Raw genomic sequence first — 15,990 nt, 5'->3', positions numbered from 1 at the left:
CCTATACTAGCTTAACTAAGGGTAGAAACAACAAAATGCAGGCAACTTACTAAAATCTCTAATTTTTCTCCTGTTTGGTATATAAAATCTTGCCTGATAAAGGAGCTAGTGGAGCTTCGAAAGTGTGCAACAAGTATATTGTGCATTTTAGTTGGTCAATAAAGGTATCACTGCTTCATGTATTTTATAGTTAATATTCACAGGCAAGTACAAAAAATACAAATACAAGTCTCTCACTGATAAGGATATTGAAGAAATATCTGTGCTAGTGATGTGTGAAAATTATTATTCATTTTTCAGTAAGATTTTGCCAAAATTCTCTCATTTCTTCATAGTCAGGATGGGAGAACTTAAAGAGTCAGGGAAAGAACTAAAGTTTCAATTTAACTAAAGTCTAAGTAAAGAGTTGTTGTTGTTGTTATTATTATTATTATTCCTCATCATCATCCTTATTATTATTATTATTATTATTATTATTATTATTACTTTTTTAGATACCACCTTTTTCCCAGTTTGATATTCAAGGTGGCTTGGACATAATTAAAAAGTAATAATATGGAAAGTTTAAAAAGCTATTAAACTATCAGAAGATTAAAACCAGTTTAAAACATAAACCATTTAAAAATACAAATAAAACTGCAGCACATTATACAGTATTATTTCCAAAGACCTGCAGGAATAAAAAACTCTTCCCTTGACTGCAGAAAGACAGCAAGGAGGGTTCAAGTCCAACCTGTCTGGGAAGGGAGTGCCAGAGCCTGGGGGCAGCCACTGAGATGGTCCTCTGCTGTGTTGCCATCATGTGTATCTGTCAGAGTAGTGGGACAAACCAAACAGACTCCCCAGTAGATCTCAAAATGCAGGGAAGTATGTGTGGGAGAATATGGACCTTCAAATTAAGGTAATTTCAGTGTTGAATACATTGACAGATTTGTCCATCTGCCCTTGGGTGGCTCAGTTCTCAAAAGGATGGGCTTCAGTCTCTGTATATTTAATCAAGTTCTTTATTCCTGAGAGGCTCCACATCTTTAATCTTTGTTAAAACAGATAATGCATGTGCTACTTTCATACTGCACAATTATAGCACTAGTATTTCATGTTAACTGTTGTGGCAACATTCGATGGAATCTTGCAATCTGCATTTTTGGAAAGGGTACTTAGCATTGTCAACCTGAGCATTTAGACATGATAAGAGAAATAATGAAGGAATTTGATCTTGATGTTAAAAAGGAAGAAAACAAAAGAGGTTGGTTTTTTTTTTACACTGGAGATTATGATAATGGGAATTAAAAACTGCTCAAAATGCTAACCCCCTTTTTAATCCAGACAAATAATTTAGAATTCCCAAGCATGTCTCTTCATACTGCAGGGGAAAGAGATGCTAATGATATCCAGCCACTTTTCACAGCATTAAAAACAAAAACAAAAAAGATTTTCAGCTGAATTACTGCTGCAGACTTTACTCGCCTCATTGAACTTACTGAGAAATCCATCCATGCTTTGAAGAAACAAAGCAATAATGAAAGTCCTTTTTTCTTCCGGGCATAATTCATTCATCATCACATGCACTGTAGTCAATGTAAATAGGCTGCAAACCTATATGTAGAAAGGTACAAATCTGGAAATAAAGTGGGTGTAATTTTGGCAAGCAGACAAAAAGGCAACAGGGCATTTTTATCTCCTTGCTGAGTGGAAAAAATAGCTAAAATTTAAGGCCTAAATCCAATTGCTAATACTAAAATAGACCTTTAAGTCAATGACAATTTGGCAAATCTAAATTATGTAGATCCCACTTGTTCAATAGGTCTACTGTTTTGGATTGAAGCCTAACATTGTTGAAATAGGCCAGATTGGGGAAAGTGAAGCCTATGAGCAACAAGGGTCTTCTAGTAACCATTGTGTGGTCCCTCATATACCTCAACTGTCCCAATTTGGAAGGGGCGTTTCTAGATAATCCTCTGTCATATTTTTTTTCTCTTGTTTTTAAATGCCCCAGTTTCTCTCTTCTCTTCCCACTTTTCCCATTTGCCCTCAGTTTATTTCCTTTGCTATAAATCCCATTCAAAGTGCAAAAGTAGATTGTACTCAGTTCACTGAGGGAAAGGATAAAGCGGGCAGAATCTTGCCCTTCCTCATAAGTTCAGGCAAAAGCAAACTTGTGTAGCCATTCCTGTCTTGTATGTTCTTCCTCATTACTTCCTTTTGGCATCTTGACCACATTCTGATAAGGCCTTGTCACACATGTCCCAATTTTTATCTGTAAAATGTTGGAGGGGATGTCCCTATGCTTCCACGGGATCACCCCAAAAGCCCCTGGACACTTTGTTAAAAGATTTTAAATGAGCTGGTATTTTTTGGTCCTAACAGCAAATTGCTTCTCCTGGAACAGTTTAGCCTTCTACATCCTTCCAACCGCTAACTCCCATAAACACAGAGACACACACAAATCTAAAAACAAAACTATAAGTGCACATTGAAAGTTATTTCTGGTTTCATTTTTCAGGTGAAAAGCAACTAGAAACAAAGCTGTTCATCCCCCTTTCAGGGCACAGGAGCAAGAATTGGCACTGTGACAGGCACCTGCCCCTGATCTCAGTCAAAAGAAGTCTAAACTTTACTGGGTTGAATAAATGGGTTTCTAAGTAACAGACTTCAAAGATGGGCCTTGATAATAAAAAATGTAAAGGATTCAGAAACAGCTCCAAAGACATTAAAGAAGCTACAAAAATGCTAGCTGCCATGTGCCATACCAATCCTCCAACAACTCACAATCAGTTCATGCTAGTTGAAGCAGCCACCTCAATTGGCAACCACAGAAGGTCTTAAACTGGTAGATATGTTGCTGGATCTGTGGTGACTGCAAGGATATTCCTTTGACGTATACTGATACTCACAATTGCCCTGACAATGGCTGAAAATCTGGCACATACAGTCCAGAGATAGGGTCAGCACTACTATTAGACTAAGTAAAGTAGCAGCTGTTCTAGGATGTCATCAAAGAACAGCAAAATCTTATGTAATTTATCATGACGTCATTTGTACTTTGAGGAAAAAATACTTCTGGTATTTTCTACCTCATTTCCTTAAACAATTTTTCCAGCCTTGGGTGCTAGTCACACTGACTTGGGTGAGAGGGAGAGAGGATAGGGATGCAAATACTTTGCTAGTTCTCAAATGAAAATGAATAATTTCCACCATCCCTCTCCCCACTGAAAAGAAAACACATATTTCTGCACAGTTCTCAACCAGTATTTGCGCATCTTGAAGTATTTCAAAAAATGATTTTTTTAAAAAAATATTTTCTATGAGGATCATGCAGAGGTTATATGAAAAGAGAGTTTCTATATTGCCATGTAGGGAGGTTTTGCAAGGTTGTTGCCTTTTGTGTAAACCTCAGCAATCTTGCACACACATACACACACAAATTGCCACATGGAAACAAGGGTTTGTTTTGTTTGTTTTTAACAAAGAGAGACTTTTACAGAAAAGTCCATAAATCATGCAAAAATATTCAAAAATACCTCTGCATAGAATAATTTCCAAAGATATGCCTGGATATGTAAATACTGGGTGAAAACTGCATGTAATTTTCATGACTGTGTAACAGTTCCTAACTTGGACTGTATCTGCACTTTAACAGTCCATTCCATAAAATTCTGGGATTTGTAGCTTTATGAAATATTTAGCCTTCCCTGTCAGAGTGTTCTGGCGCAACAACAGACTACAAAATCCTAGGATTCCATAAGATGGAACCATGACAATTAAAGCAGTGTCAAACTACATTATTTCCACAGTCCAGATGCAGCCAAGGTTTCGCAAGTATCACACTAAACATTTTTCAGCAAAGAAATGAATAGCAGTGAATATTCTTTCCATCCTTTTTGTGGGAATGCTACTTTGTGTTCTCTCGGAGGCCAAATGTTCTCAACTGTCTCTTCAGGCCATCAGTAATGGATTAGATTTGATCCTTGGGAAACAAGATTATAATACAGCCTAAGGGCTGGACTCATCCAAACAGGCAAATTTACCGACTGTGATAACAAACAGCCAATACAAGTTATATCACTCAAACCTTAGCATATTTGGATAGTACTATACCTTGGATAACAAGACAGCTTTACGTCTGGACTTCTCAGACACATCTGAAGCCACATCCTGATGTCAAGAGCTCTGTCTCAGGATATTACTGTAGTATTTTCAAGAGAGAGAAGGTCCACATGCCACAAAGGAAACCAAGTGATTCCTAGGCAACCAGATGTAGTAATGATACCACAGAAACTATGGTGTTTCTGGTGACCCAGAGTGGTCCATGCATACTTGGTCAACAGATATGCTGGTGTCAAATATGTGCTATTGCCCATAGTACTGATAATAGATTGTTCGAGAATAGGATTGTTTCTGCTACTTTTCATACATTATCAAGGCCATTTACTTGGAGCAAATTACAAATCATGAATATGTTTTGCATATATCACATTCCTGTGAGTCTCTATTAGAATACAGAGGGGTTAATGGCAAAGGCTTCTTTTTCCTTTCTGTTTCAGGGGAGGAGAGATAGACAAAGGATAGTACACTGGACAACTTACTAAACTGAATATGGGAATGAAGAGAGTAATGAAAAGGATGGTTCTGTGAAGCTGAGAAGTTACTTTTCCTTTGAGAGCCTATTAATTTCTATGTGGATTCAGGTACACTCCTGCCATTCCAGTCCTTCACAGCTAAAATTGCCCTAACACTTACTCTCATAAATCTGCTGCTATGTTCTGTTTAAGGCAAAATCTAGTAGAGAGGCATCTTTTATCTTAGAACAGAATATATTGTTTTAGAATGAAAAACAAGCCATCTGAATTCTTTCATCATAAGTTTTTGTTTGTGGCCATTCTTTCCTAGCCAGGGAATTTGTCTCCCTCACCTCTGTATTTGATCTTGGACACAAAAGCATTTTTTTTTAAATGACACATTTGTGACTCAAAGTCTGCTTTCAGAAAGAAACTTTCTAAGCTATAGTCAGATCTGCTGAAACATAACATAGGAGAAAACACCTGACAAGTCCTCTGAATCTGAACACTTCACAAGTCCCATTTGATCTATAATAAGCCCCATGCTGACACCTGACACCTCAAATGGATGATAGGAGGCTAGCAAAATAAACACAATACTGTACAGGCCAAATGAATCTGTCTTAACTGGCACCACTTTCCTTTGGTAGTTCTGCTCTCACTTCTGATTCTGCATTGTAGCAGATGTAGGAGATTATTGCATGGACAAATACTCCTGATATAGATGCGGGATTGAAAACTCAAAACCAAGTGTTATTGCATGCAGCAGTGGCTGGGCAAGTGCAACCCGGATGCAGACCAGACCACAACCACACTTATCGCATGGTTTTTCAAAATCCAGAGCTTGCCATTTTTGAAATTCTGCTGGATAAGTGCAGCTGGGGTCTGGGCTGCATCCGGGTTGCACTCGCCCAGCTGCCATTGAAATGTGATAACACCTGGTTTTGAGTTTTCAATCCTGCATCTATATCAAGAATATTTCTCCATGTGTTAATCTCCATAGGCTCCAAGGGCCCTTTCACACTACACAAGGTAGCACTGTGATAACACTTTAATCATACCCTCCAATACTTTACAGATGAAAATCAGGATTCATGTAGCCAAGCAACATCAGAGTGTGGTCAGGATGGCAAAACTTATTAATGAGGAAGAATACACAAGCTAGGGAAGCCTACTGGGAAGAGCAATATTTGACTGCCTCCTTCTCTGCTCCCCCTCCCCCCACCCCAAGCTAAGGGAGCACAAACTACTTTGGGACTTTGAACTCAATTTGTAGCAATGGAAGTAAGAGGACAAAGGAGAAAAATACGACGAGTAGAGAGAAACAGGGATATTTTAAAAGCAGCTGAAAAAGTAGTATGACAGATTATTAATCAAGACTGTCCTTGTCAAATAGAGACAGTTGGCATATATACTTTAACTGCCATGGTTGCATTGTGTGGACTCCTGGGGTTTGTAGCTTGGTGAGGAACTAGAGCTCTCTGGCAGGATTCTAAATGTCCCTTCATAAACTGCCATGACAGTTAAAGAGTGTTCTGTTGGCTTTTGCTGCTATCTTTTTCTCTTTCTTAAATACAGAAATAATTGTTTTCACTGCAAATCAGCTCGTCCTTCTACCTCATGTTCACTTGGAGCCAGTTTAGTTAATTGTCCTCTTTTTAAAGCCTTCAGACTGTAAGATCCTGCTGAGAGTTAGTGTCTAGAAGACCTCCCTGCCAAACTGTACTGTTCTTGACACTATGTGATAGATGTATAATCTTGGCAGCTAGACATTGCAACATTTCAGCTTGCCCCATGTCCAGTACGTTAGTCTCCCACTTGTATACTACCAATAGTTTGTTAGAATCATAGAATTATAGAACTTTATAGTTGGAAGATCCCCAAGTGTACTTGCCCTGGTGGCCCAGTCGTTAAATGCCTGTACTGCAGCCACTCACACACAAACCACAAGGTTGTGAGTTCAGTATCAGTCAGGGGCTCCATGTCGACTCAGCCTTCAGCCTTCTGTAGGTCACTAAAATGAGTACGCAGCTTGTTAGGAGCAATTAGCATACACTTTGTAAACTGCATAGTAAGCAGTATAGAAATGTATTTGCTATTGCTAAGTATCACCTAATCCAACCCAATGCAGGAAATCCACAAGCAAAGCATCCCTGAGAGGTCACCATCTATCCTCTTTAAACACACACACACACACACACACACACATACACACACACACACACACACACACACACACACCCTCTTAGTTGTATAGGCTCTTGTTTTCCAGCTTTCTCCTTACCCTAGTTTTTCTGAATGGTTGTTTTATACACTTTATAAATCCAGTTTGGTAAAAAAAATCATCATGATTGCATTATTATTATCTGGACTGTGAACTCACACATTGGCACAAATTCTTATCAAAAATGAAATTCTGACACCTGTAAACAGAATCATAGGGTTGGAAGAGACCACAAAGGCCATCCAGTCCAGCTCCCTGCCATGCAAGAATACACAAAGCACTCCCAATAGGTGGCCCTCCAGACTCTGTTTAAAAACCTCCAAAGAAGGAGACTCCACTACACTCTAAGGCATCTTATTCTACTGTTACTATCATGAAGCTCTTCCTAACAGCATATGTAATGCTTAAAAAGATGTACTTATTTTGTAATTCATTTTGAATCTGAAAGAATCAGATATAAATTAGATTTATGCACCTAGTATGGCTTGCTATTCAGTGTTAGTGCTTGAATCTCTGTTCATATGCAGCCTGTTGAGATTTCCCAAGGCCATATCCACATGTTTTTTTCTCAACCCTAAGGGGAAGAAAGAGCCTTAAGGATTATAAACATGAGGCATAATGCTAAGGGTAATGTCAGAGACATTCCACTGACTGAGGCAAAGGACATTTAATATACCTGCAAGGTACAGTTTTTGGACTTCATGGCCTACTATGTTAGGATCAGTCATAACAACTGATTGCAAGTTGTTTGCTCTTTAGGAGGAACACTGAAGTAAAAGCAACCATAATGCCGTCCAGTTTCTATTTGAATAGGCCATTATTTCCACATCTTAGGCATGGGGCCAGGCTTGTGAAAACCTGTTTGGGTCAGGCTCATGAAATTTTAATAACTAAGTGAGGAGAGGAATAGGAGAGGTGATATGCCCTAAAAAGTATAGTAGTGATTTGAAAACCTTCAGTTCTGTTCCCTAAGGGAAATGACAGAACAATGATAGGTATTTCCAGATCAAGGAAACTAACAGTACTACTTTTTTTCCCTCACCTGGAATGCAGTGTCCATTTCTGAGCACCACAGTTTAAGAAGGATATTGCCAAACATGAACTGTCCTGAGATATTCTTGCATGGCTGAGGGTTGCACTCCATGATCCTTGTGGCCTACTTCAAATCTGTTCTTCTATGACTTGTGAAGGCCAACGTTGATAAGCAGAAAGAAATCAAGTCTTATGAGTAACAGTTGAGGGTGCTGAGTATGTTTACCCTGGACAAGAGAAGACTGAGAAATGATATGTCAGCTGTCCTTAAATTCTTAAGGGGATATCAAATCAAAAATGGAGTGAGCCAAATCCAATGGATTTAAATTATAAGAACAGAGATCCTGACTAAGCGCTCGAAAGAACATCCTGATCATAAGAGCTCTTCAAAAGTGGAATAGCCTACACACACACACACACACACACACACACACACTCTTCTTCATCAGATGTTTATAAACAGAGGTTAGATGGCTACTTCTTAGGGATACTTTAGCAGTAGGTTCCTGCATGGCAGCAGGTTGGATTAAATGCACCCTGGGGGTAATCCCCAGCTCTATCATTCAATAAAAATGGTAAGGGGGTGGATGGTGGGATATGAAGGGACATGATTTGGAAGTGTTGCTTTCTTATTTTTCAGTCTTGGGTAGGTTGTCTCCTTGAAACTTTTTCTATGGTGCTCAGGAATAGTAATTTGTTCATTCAGAGGGAGTGTGGTCCTTTCCCATTTTCATGACCAGTTTATGCATGTGCAACCTTTCATCCCATCCCCATAATGCTTTCCATTACATTTTCCCTGCTTATGCAAGATTTTCATCCTACCTGACACTATCAAATGTTATGCTTGCCAAATGGATTTCATTGTAAACTTCATACTTCTCAAACATGGTGACAAAATTAATCATATCTTCATCCCCAAGGCACCCTGCATTCTTAGTTGTTGAGAATTATTTGCATAATGCTATAAATATAAACAATAACCACTGATACAATGGCATGGGGCATTTTATTTAATGGATTAATGCCTGCAAGCAAAATGGTTTTTCAAAGAAACAAACTCAGCAAGTGGCACTTACTAATATATCTATTACAAGAATAGTGAATGGGTCTCGTGTGCCCCATAATGGCCATTTTTCTGGCCCCTAAATAGCCTGGAAGATCAGGAAGTTGGCAGTTTGAGGCCTGAGTACTGCATCATGGAGTGAGCTCCTGTCATTAGTCCGAGGTTTTGTCAGTCTAGAAGTTCAAAAGCATGCACATGCAAGTAGACAAATAGGTACCACTTCAGTGGGAAGGTAACAGCTTTAGCTGCAGTCATGCTGGCCTCATGACCACCAGAGCAGTCCTCAGACAACACTGGCTCTTTGGCTTAGTAATGAAGATCTACAGATGGTTATGACTATACATTTACCTTTACCTTTACCTTTTCTACCAGCTATTTTATCCCATAATATACAATTCCAGATTTTTTTTTCAACTGAAAGTGATTTAGAAGTCCACTTTTGGCCCAAAAATCTGGTCAAATTGTCCTACGTGCCCCTAAGAGGCATGTACAAAAATTAAGGGAGAACAGCAGGGTTGGTGCCCTCTCAGCTTTACTGCCTTCTGTCATCCATCCCTGATCTAGAGAATACTCTTGCATTCAAAGTACTGTATCATCAATATTTATTTCTGTCCTAAACTTTAAAAGAAGATAGAGCAAGAAAACAAGGGATTTAGGCTTCAAGTTGTTTTTGCTGTGTTGTTATTGTTGTTGTTTGTATCCCACCTTTCCCCCAAAACTGGGGCTCAAGTTTTCTAGCAGCAGCCATAGAGGAGACTGTTGTGGTTGAATGAAAGATCTAGGACAGCCCTCCTTAACCTGGCACCCTTGAGAGGTGTTAGACTGCAGTTTCCATGCTACCTATGGATATTGTAATCCAGGACCTCTGGTGGGTGCCAAATTGATCTAAGACGATTAAATACCTGTGGACAACTAGTTAAGGTAACACACTGTTTTGTACAGGAAAATCTGCCTTCAACATTCCTAAATGCAGCTCAGGAAACCTTTCTGAAAGGGTTCCCACCTGATGGCATCTGCATGACCAGTTTTTCCTTATCATCCTGTAGGTCATCTTGAGTTCCAGGAAAGGACCAGAAGGATCATTTTTACATTGCTCTCAGCCTCAGGCGAAGGCAATGGCAAACCTTCTCTGAACACATATTGCCAAGAAAAACTCATGATAGAGTCATTTTAGGGATGCCATAAGTCAGAAATGACTAAAACAACAGGTTGTTTGACCATTGAACTAGGACTCTGGAAACCAGGGTTCAATTTCCCATTGGGCCATGGAAATCCAGTGGGTGACCTTAAGCAAATCACATAGTCTCAGCTTCAGAAAACCTCATGAGAGGCTCACCTTAGGATCACCATAAGTCAGAAACAAAGGCACATAACAACTGCAAAAACAACAACAACATTTAGGTGAAATTTGATATGTACTGGTATAGTCATATAAGCAATATTAAGTCTGGTTGTACATTTGTGAAGTAATAATTGAGCTATCATGAGCTTTGGGCATATATCTTTTCCTGTTCCATACTTCTTCTTTAAAAAAAAAAATGAGTCATTTAATACTGGCAATCTAACTTTCAGTCAAAGCCAAGATAATATACATTCAAAGAATACTTTAAGAGGCAAAAAAGAAAAAAGAAAAAACAACAGAGAAAGGGGGGGGAGGAAAAAAGGAAAGAAAAAGAGGGCAGAAGCCATATAAAAGAGGGCTCTGGCCATCCTAATCCTAACTGTAATAAAAAAAGAAAAGGAAAAGAAATTATTATTTTACCATTATAGAACATCAACTAAATAATTATACTAGAAATACTAATAATCATAAGCACAAATTATTACATGGTTAGATTTCTTGTTGCTCAAAAAATCCATTAATTATTTCAAATCTTTATTATTATTATTATTATTCTTTTTTTAAATACAAACTTCAATTGCCTTATCCCTTAAAAACACTGGCCTTTTGGGCAAACTGAGCTTCCTTAACAATCTATTCCTCCATTGTTGGTGCTTCAGTCCATTTCCAAGCTTGGACAAGCAAAGTTCTTGGTGCTGTTATAATGTAACAAAGACATAATCTATGCTTCTTGTCTAGTTCTTTGTCTATAATGCTCAGCAAAAACATTTCTTGTGACATTGCAAAATCTACCTTTAATTTTTTTTTTAATTAACATATAAATCTTTGTTGTTGTGTATCTTCAGCTCATTTCTGACTTATGGTGACCCTCAGGAGAACCAGTCATAGGGTTTTCTTGGCAAGATTTGTTCAGAAGAGGTTTGCCATTGCTTTCCCCTGAGGCTAAGAGATTGTGACTTGCTCAAGGTTACCCCAATGGGTTTCATGGCCAAGTGGGGGATCGAACCCTAGTCTCCAGTGTCCTAGTCCAACACTCAAACTGCTATGCCATGTTGGGCCTTAGATAATAACTTTTTGTCTTTTTACAAGTCCATAACATATGAAAACAAAAAACAAAACAAAACAGGAGTCCTGCTTATCTTGATATCCCCACCATTGGCTCAAAACATTGCTTGACATTTTTGACAACTTATTTGGGGCTAAGTCCCATCTGTACATCATATTATATAGGATTGCTTTTAAATTACAGTATTGCAATGTTTAAAAAGCTTCCATGGCAATAGTTAAACGAAGTACAGACGTAAACTACTCCTCATGATTCATTTCTTATAATGATATACATACCTAGTATTACTTACTCAGTCTCTTTGCACAGTATAGTGGGAAAACACTCATACAAGAGAAAGCAAAGTAGGGGGGAAAAACCAGTTTCAGTCCTTAGCAGATTCTCAGTCATACTAGAGGAGTCCAGTTTAACTGAGACATAAGAGTGAAGGCAACCCTGCCTCTTATCTTCTGTTCTCCTGTATTGCAAAATAATAGCCTTTTAAAAAATAATGGTTCCACTGCTCATCTAAACATATACATTTTTTCCTGTATTATTCAGTTTCCCCCCAACATTATTCACAAACGTGTAGCTAGAAGGCAAGCTTGTTATGTTTCTGCATATAAATCAAGGAGAGACTTTCTCTGTTTCATTAAAGAGTAACAAGATTTTTTAAAAAATAAAAATGCCTATGTATATTTGCATTCTGCCTCTAAGCCCATCTAGTATTTGCAGCCCCACTGAAAGGGCAGGTGAGATTTGTAGGAGGAGAGGGACTTTCTCACATCAGTCTGTTTCCATTTCCCTTTTAAACCATGAAAGGTAAATGCTTAATTGCTTCATGTCTCTGTGTACAACTGCTGAGTGAAGGATATTGACTTTCATCCTGAAGTGAAAATCCTTTATTTAACACGATTCATTTATCATCCTAACTCTTTTTTTTTAATCGGAGTGTGGGGGGGGGGGGGGTGGATTATTAAAATTGCTTTACTTTATTCCCATTTTTCAATGAAAAAAATTCTAAAAGGGAAATTTATGTTTTACAGGCCCTCAAATAAATATTGTTTGAAACATGCAACTTTAAGCAGAGATAGACCAAGCAGAGTTCCAAGTACTAATGCCTCTTTACATGCATAATAATGAATGTTTCTAATGAAAAAATACAAGCCTCAATTTAGTTCATTTCAAAGCCAATGTATCCACAATTTACTGTAAAGTGCATGAGCAGGATACTCTAAACCAGGAATGGGAAATGTAGGACCCCCCAGCTGTTCCTGGACTGCAACTCCTATGATCTTTCATCATCGGCTCAGCAGGCAAGGGCTTATGTGAGCTGTATTCCAATGAATGACATCAAGAGGGAACACATATTTCACATCCAAGTTTGAAACTGAAGTGCAAATGCATTACAATGTATCCTGTAGCATCAGTTCTCATGCTATCAAAGGGGAGAATGTGTAGCCCATTGGTGGCAAGAAGCTCCCTGGGTTTTTATGTCGCCTACATCTCCCAAAGGCCTTTCCCAGGGCCTAAACTGAGGGTAGGCCCTCGAAGGTCCCCTGGCAGGGGGCAATGCAGCATGCTAACCTCCAATGGTTGCAAATCCCTGCCCTACATGATATGACAGGGCTCCCTCTTGGTCCCACATCCACATGTCAGGATGTTGTTAGACTACAGTTCCCAACATTCCTGTCTCTTGACAGCTCCAGTCAAACAACATCTGGGTATCCTGGCTTGTGTTGATAGGAGTTACAGTTCAGCAACATCTAGAAAACCACACTGCATTTATACACATATACCTAATAGATTTCTCCCTTTTTCCCCCCTTTAACTAAAACATTCTTTAGGTAATAGATCGATGGGTGGGAGCTGGATACGTTTAGCTGGGACAGGGAGACAAACAGACCATCTTGATCAGTGGTTCTCAACCTTCCTAATGCTGCAACCTTTTAATACAGTTCCTTGTGTTGTAGTGATCCCCAACCATAAAATTATTTATGTTTTCCAGTGGAAATATGTGTTTTCCAATGGTCTTAGGTGACCCCTGTGAAAGGGTCATTTGACCCCCCAAAGGGGTTGTGACCCACAGGCTGTGAACCACTGATCTAGATGATTCTGATGATTCTGAATAATAACCTATTTTATGTTAATATTGTAAGGAAGAATTATCTTGAAAATGGCTTTTGGTACTCTCCATTCACATACATCATCAATTACTCTTCTACTACCACTACTACTACTACTATTAAAATATTTATATCATGTCCTACATCAAAGATCTCAAATTATCATAAAACAATAGAAGAATTAAATAAGGTTTAGAAATCAGCCACTAATAAGTGAAAAATAGATGTAAAAGCTTCTAAAAGGCAACTTCCCTCTGAATAAACCCTGCCAAGAAAACCCTGTGACAGGGTTATCTTAGGGTTCCCCTAAGTTGGAAATGACTTGAAGACATACATCAGCAACACTAAACACCCATATTTGGGTGGAAAAAATGAGGCCCAAAGGCCTTGATAAGCAGCCAAGTGTTAACTTGGTACCAAAATGGCATGAGTGTGAGTACCAGTCGGGCCTCTGGTGGGAGGGCATTGTGCCTTGGCTAAGAAGGCCCTCTCCCATATCCAAACACAGTGTATTGATCTCACTGGTGGAACATGGGGACACTCTCCCAGTAAATCTCTCTATGGTCAGTTAAAATCCTTGCATTTATATTACAGATGAAGAATGAGGATGGGGATGGTTGCGTACGATCACCTAGCACATGCATGGCTAAGGAGAGACTTAAACTGGGGGAACTCCATCATCACTTTGCTGTTCACTGAACTGTATGTTTCAACGTGTCTTGGCGCCTAAAATGGTACAGAGAATACTACATGATGCCCCTTAAAAACAGTTTTAGGAAACATTAGCTTTTCTCCTGCCACCACCATCAGACACAACTAGAGGCTTTCAAATGAGTGAGTGAATGCATTCTGTGTTGTAGTCCAGACTTTACTGGAGCTATCCAAAGTGCTGAACCTTATCCCCAAAACAGGCACCGAACCTTCAATAACTCCTTCAAAAGTCAGGCTAAAACCCTTAGGAGATTCACTCTTTATTGCCAATGAGTAAAAAACCTCACCCCATCCTACCCCACAGCCACTTACTACTATAATGGTGGTAGTGTCACCTATCTTCTGCCTCCTGTCAATTTCTTGCCACTTTCAAAAAATGATGGGGAGACTTGAGAAGAAAAAAAGGAAGAGTAATGACAGGGCAAAGAAGCCTCCAATGAAAGCCATACACCACCTGACCTGTAAAATGTTCCTAGTCACTCAGAGCAAATCATGGAGCAGTTTCTGTCTTGGTGGCAGAGTGAAGCTAACAGGAGATGATGTGGGATTCAAACAGAACACAGTGCATTTTCAGTGTGTGTGTGTGTGTGTGTGTGTGTCTTTATATTTATGGCATGGAAAATTTCCATTATAGAGGGCATATCAGGATTGACTTTGTGCTGCCTTATGTAAAATCGAGACTGCCGGAGACAGAGAAGTCATTTGCCTCATTATTCCTCAGAATAGAGCAGAAGGTGGGAAAGGGAACTGCTGTGGGTGGGAAGGAAGGTTCTCTGTAAAAGTCAATGGTAAGTGCTTGATGCTTTTTTTTTTACCTTCCAAGAAAGAAAGAAAGAAAGAAAGAAACCCTAAAGCTGCTGAACCAGGGCTTCCTCTTCTATTTTAAGGTTATTCCCCACTAAGACATGAAATGGGAGCAGAGGCTGCCAGTGTCACTATTCAAGAAAGAATTAAGCCTTGAGCACAAGTATATGTTCATTCGCCACCTAAATGCACCCGTCTTTTAACACTGGCTATAATCCATTCCCACACGAAAGGAAAGCTGGCTGAGTTAAAATCTCTGCCACTTGGAACGGAGTGTGCTTCACTGGGAACTGAAACCTATCTTGCAGATCCTCCAAGAGGTTTGGAGGAATCTGTAGCAGATGTCTCACAAAACTCTTTAGCGGCAACAAATGGCAACCTACGCCGTGCCTACAGGCTCTTGAAAATCTCCATCGCATTACAAAGATGCCAACCGAGGGGACTGTTGACCTGGCATGAGAGACAGGGAAAGGAGGGCTGGGTGACAGAGGAAAGAAGGAGGTAGTTTGCCCAACTGATCTACTGAAAACCTCAGCGCAAAGAAATTCCGACAATGGTGGATGTGGATAAAGGACCACTAACGAGAATGGCAGTTCTTGCTCTTGAGAGCACAGTGAGCGGATCCTCTTTTATCATATTTGGAGAAGGCGAGGAGGCAATCAAAGGAGGAGGAGGAGAGCAGATGGGAGAACAAGAACTGGAGACCATTGAAGGTAAAAATAGGGGAGATCCTCTTTCTCCCAGCCCACCTTCTCCCAGCTCTTCCCTCAAAATGCATGCTTCTTCCCAGACCTTCCTAGACTGAACTAGGAAGATCACATCTTGCACTAGGAAGAGGAAACGAAATGCAACACAAGGCGCGCGCGCGCGGGGGGGGTGACTTTCTGTAAAATAATGAGATGAGAAAATAGGATGCGCAGGGAAATGGGGGGGGGGGGGGAAACCCCCCCCCCCAGGCTAATAAGGGAATCATGGCTGCTCCTGCCGCCAAGGCTTGGCTCCCCGACTCCATCTGCCTCCTCAGGAGCAGCCCTTGCGCTTCCCAAGGCAAGGCGCCCCCCAGCCTTTCCCGGAGCGAGAAGGC

The sequence above is a fragment of the Sceloporus undulatus genome, chromosome 2, assembly GCF_019175285.1.
Source record: "Sceloporus undulatus isolate JIND9_A2432 ecotype Alabama chromosome 2, SceUnd_v1.1, whole genome shotgun sequence".
In the NCBI taxonomy this organism is placed as follows: Eukaryota; Metazoa; Chordata; class Lepidosauria; order Squamata; family Phrynosomatidae; genus Sceloporus; species Sceloporus undulatus.
Note: the sequence above shows the minus strand (reverse complement) of the source record.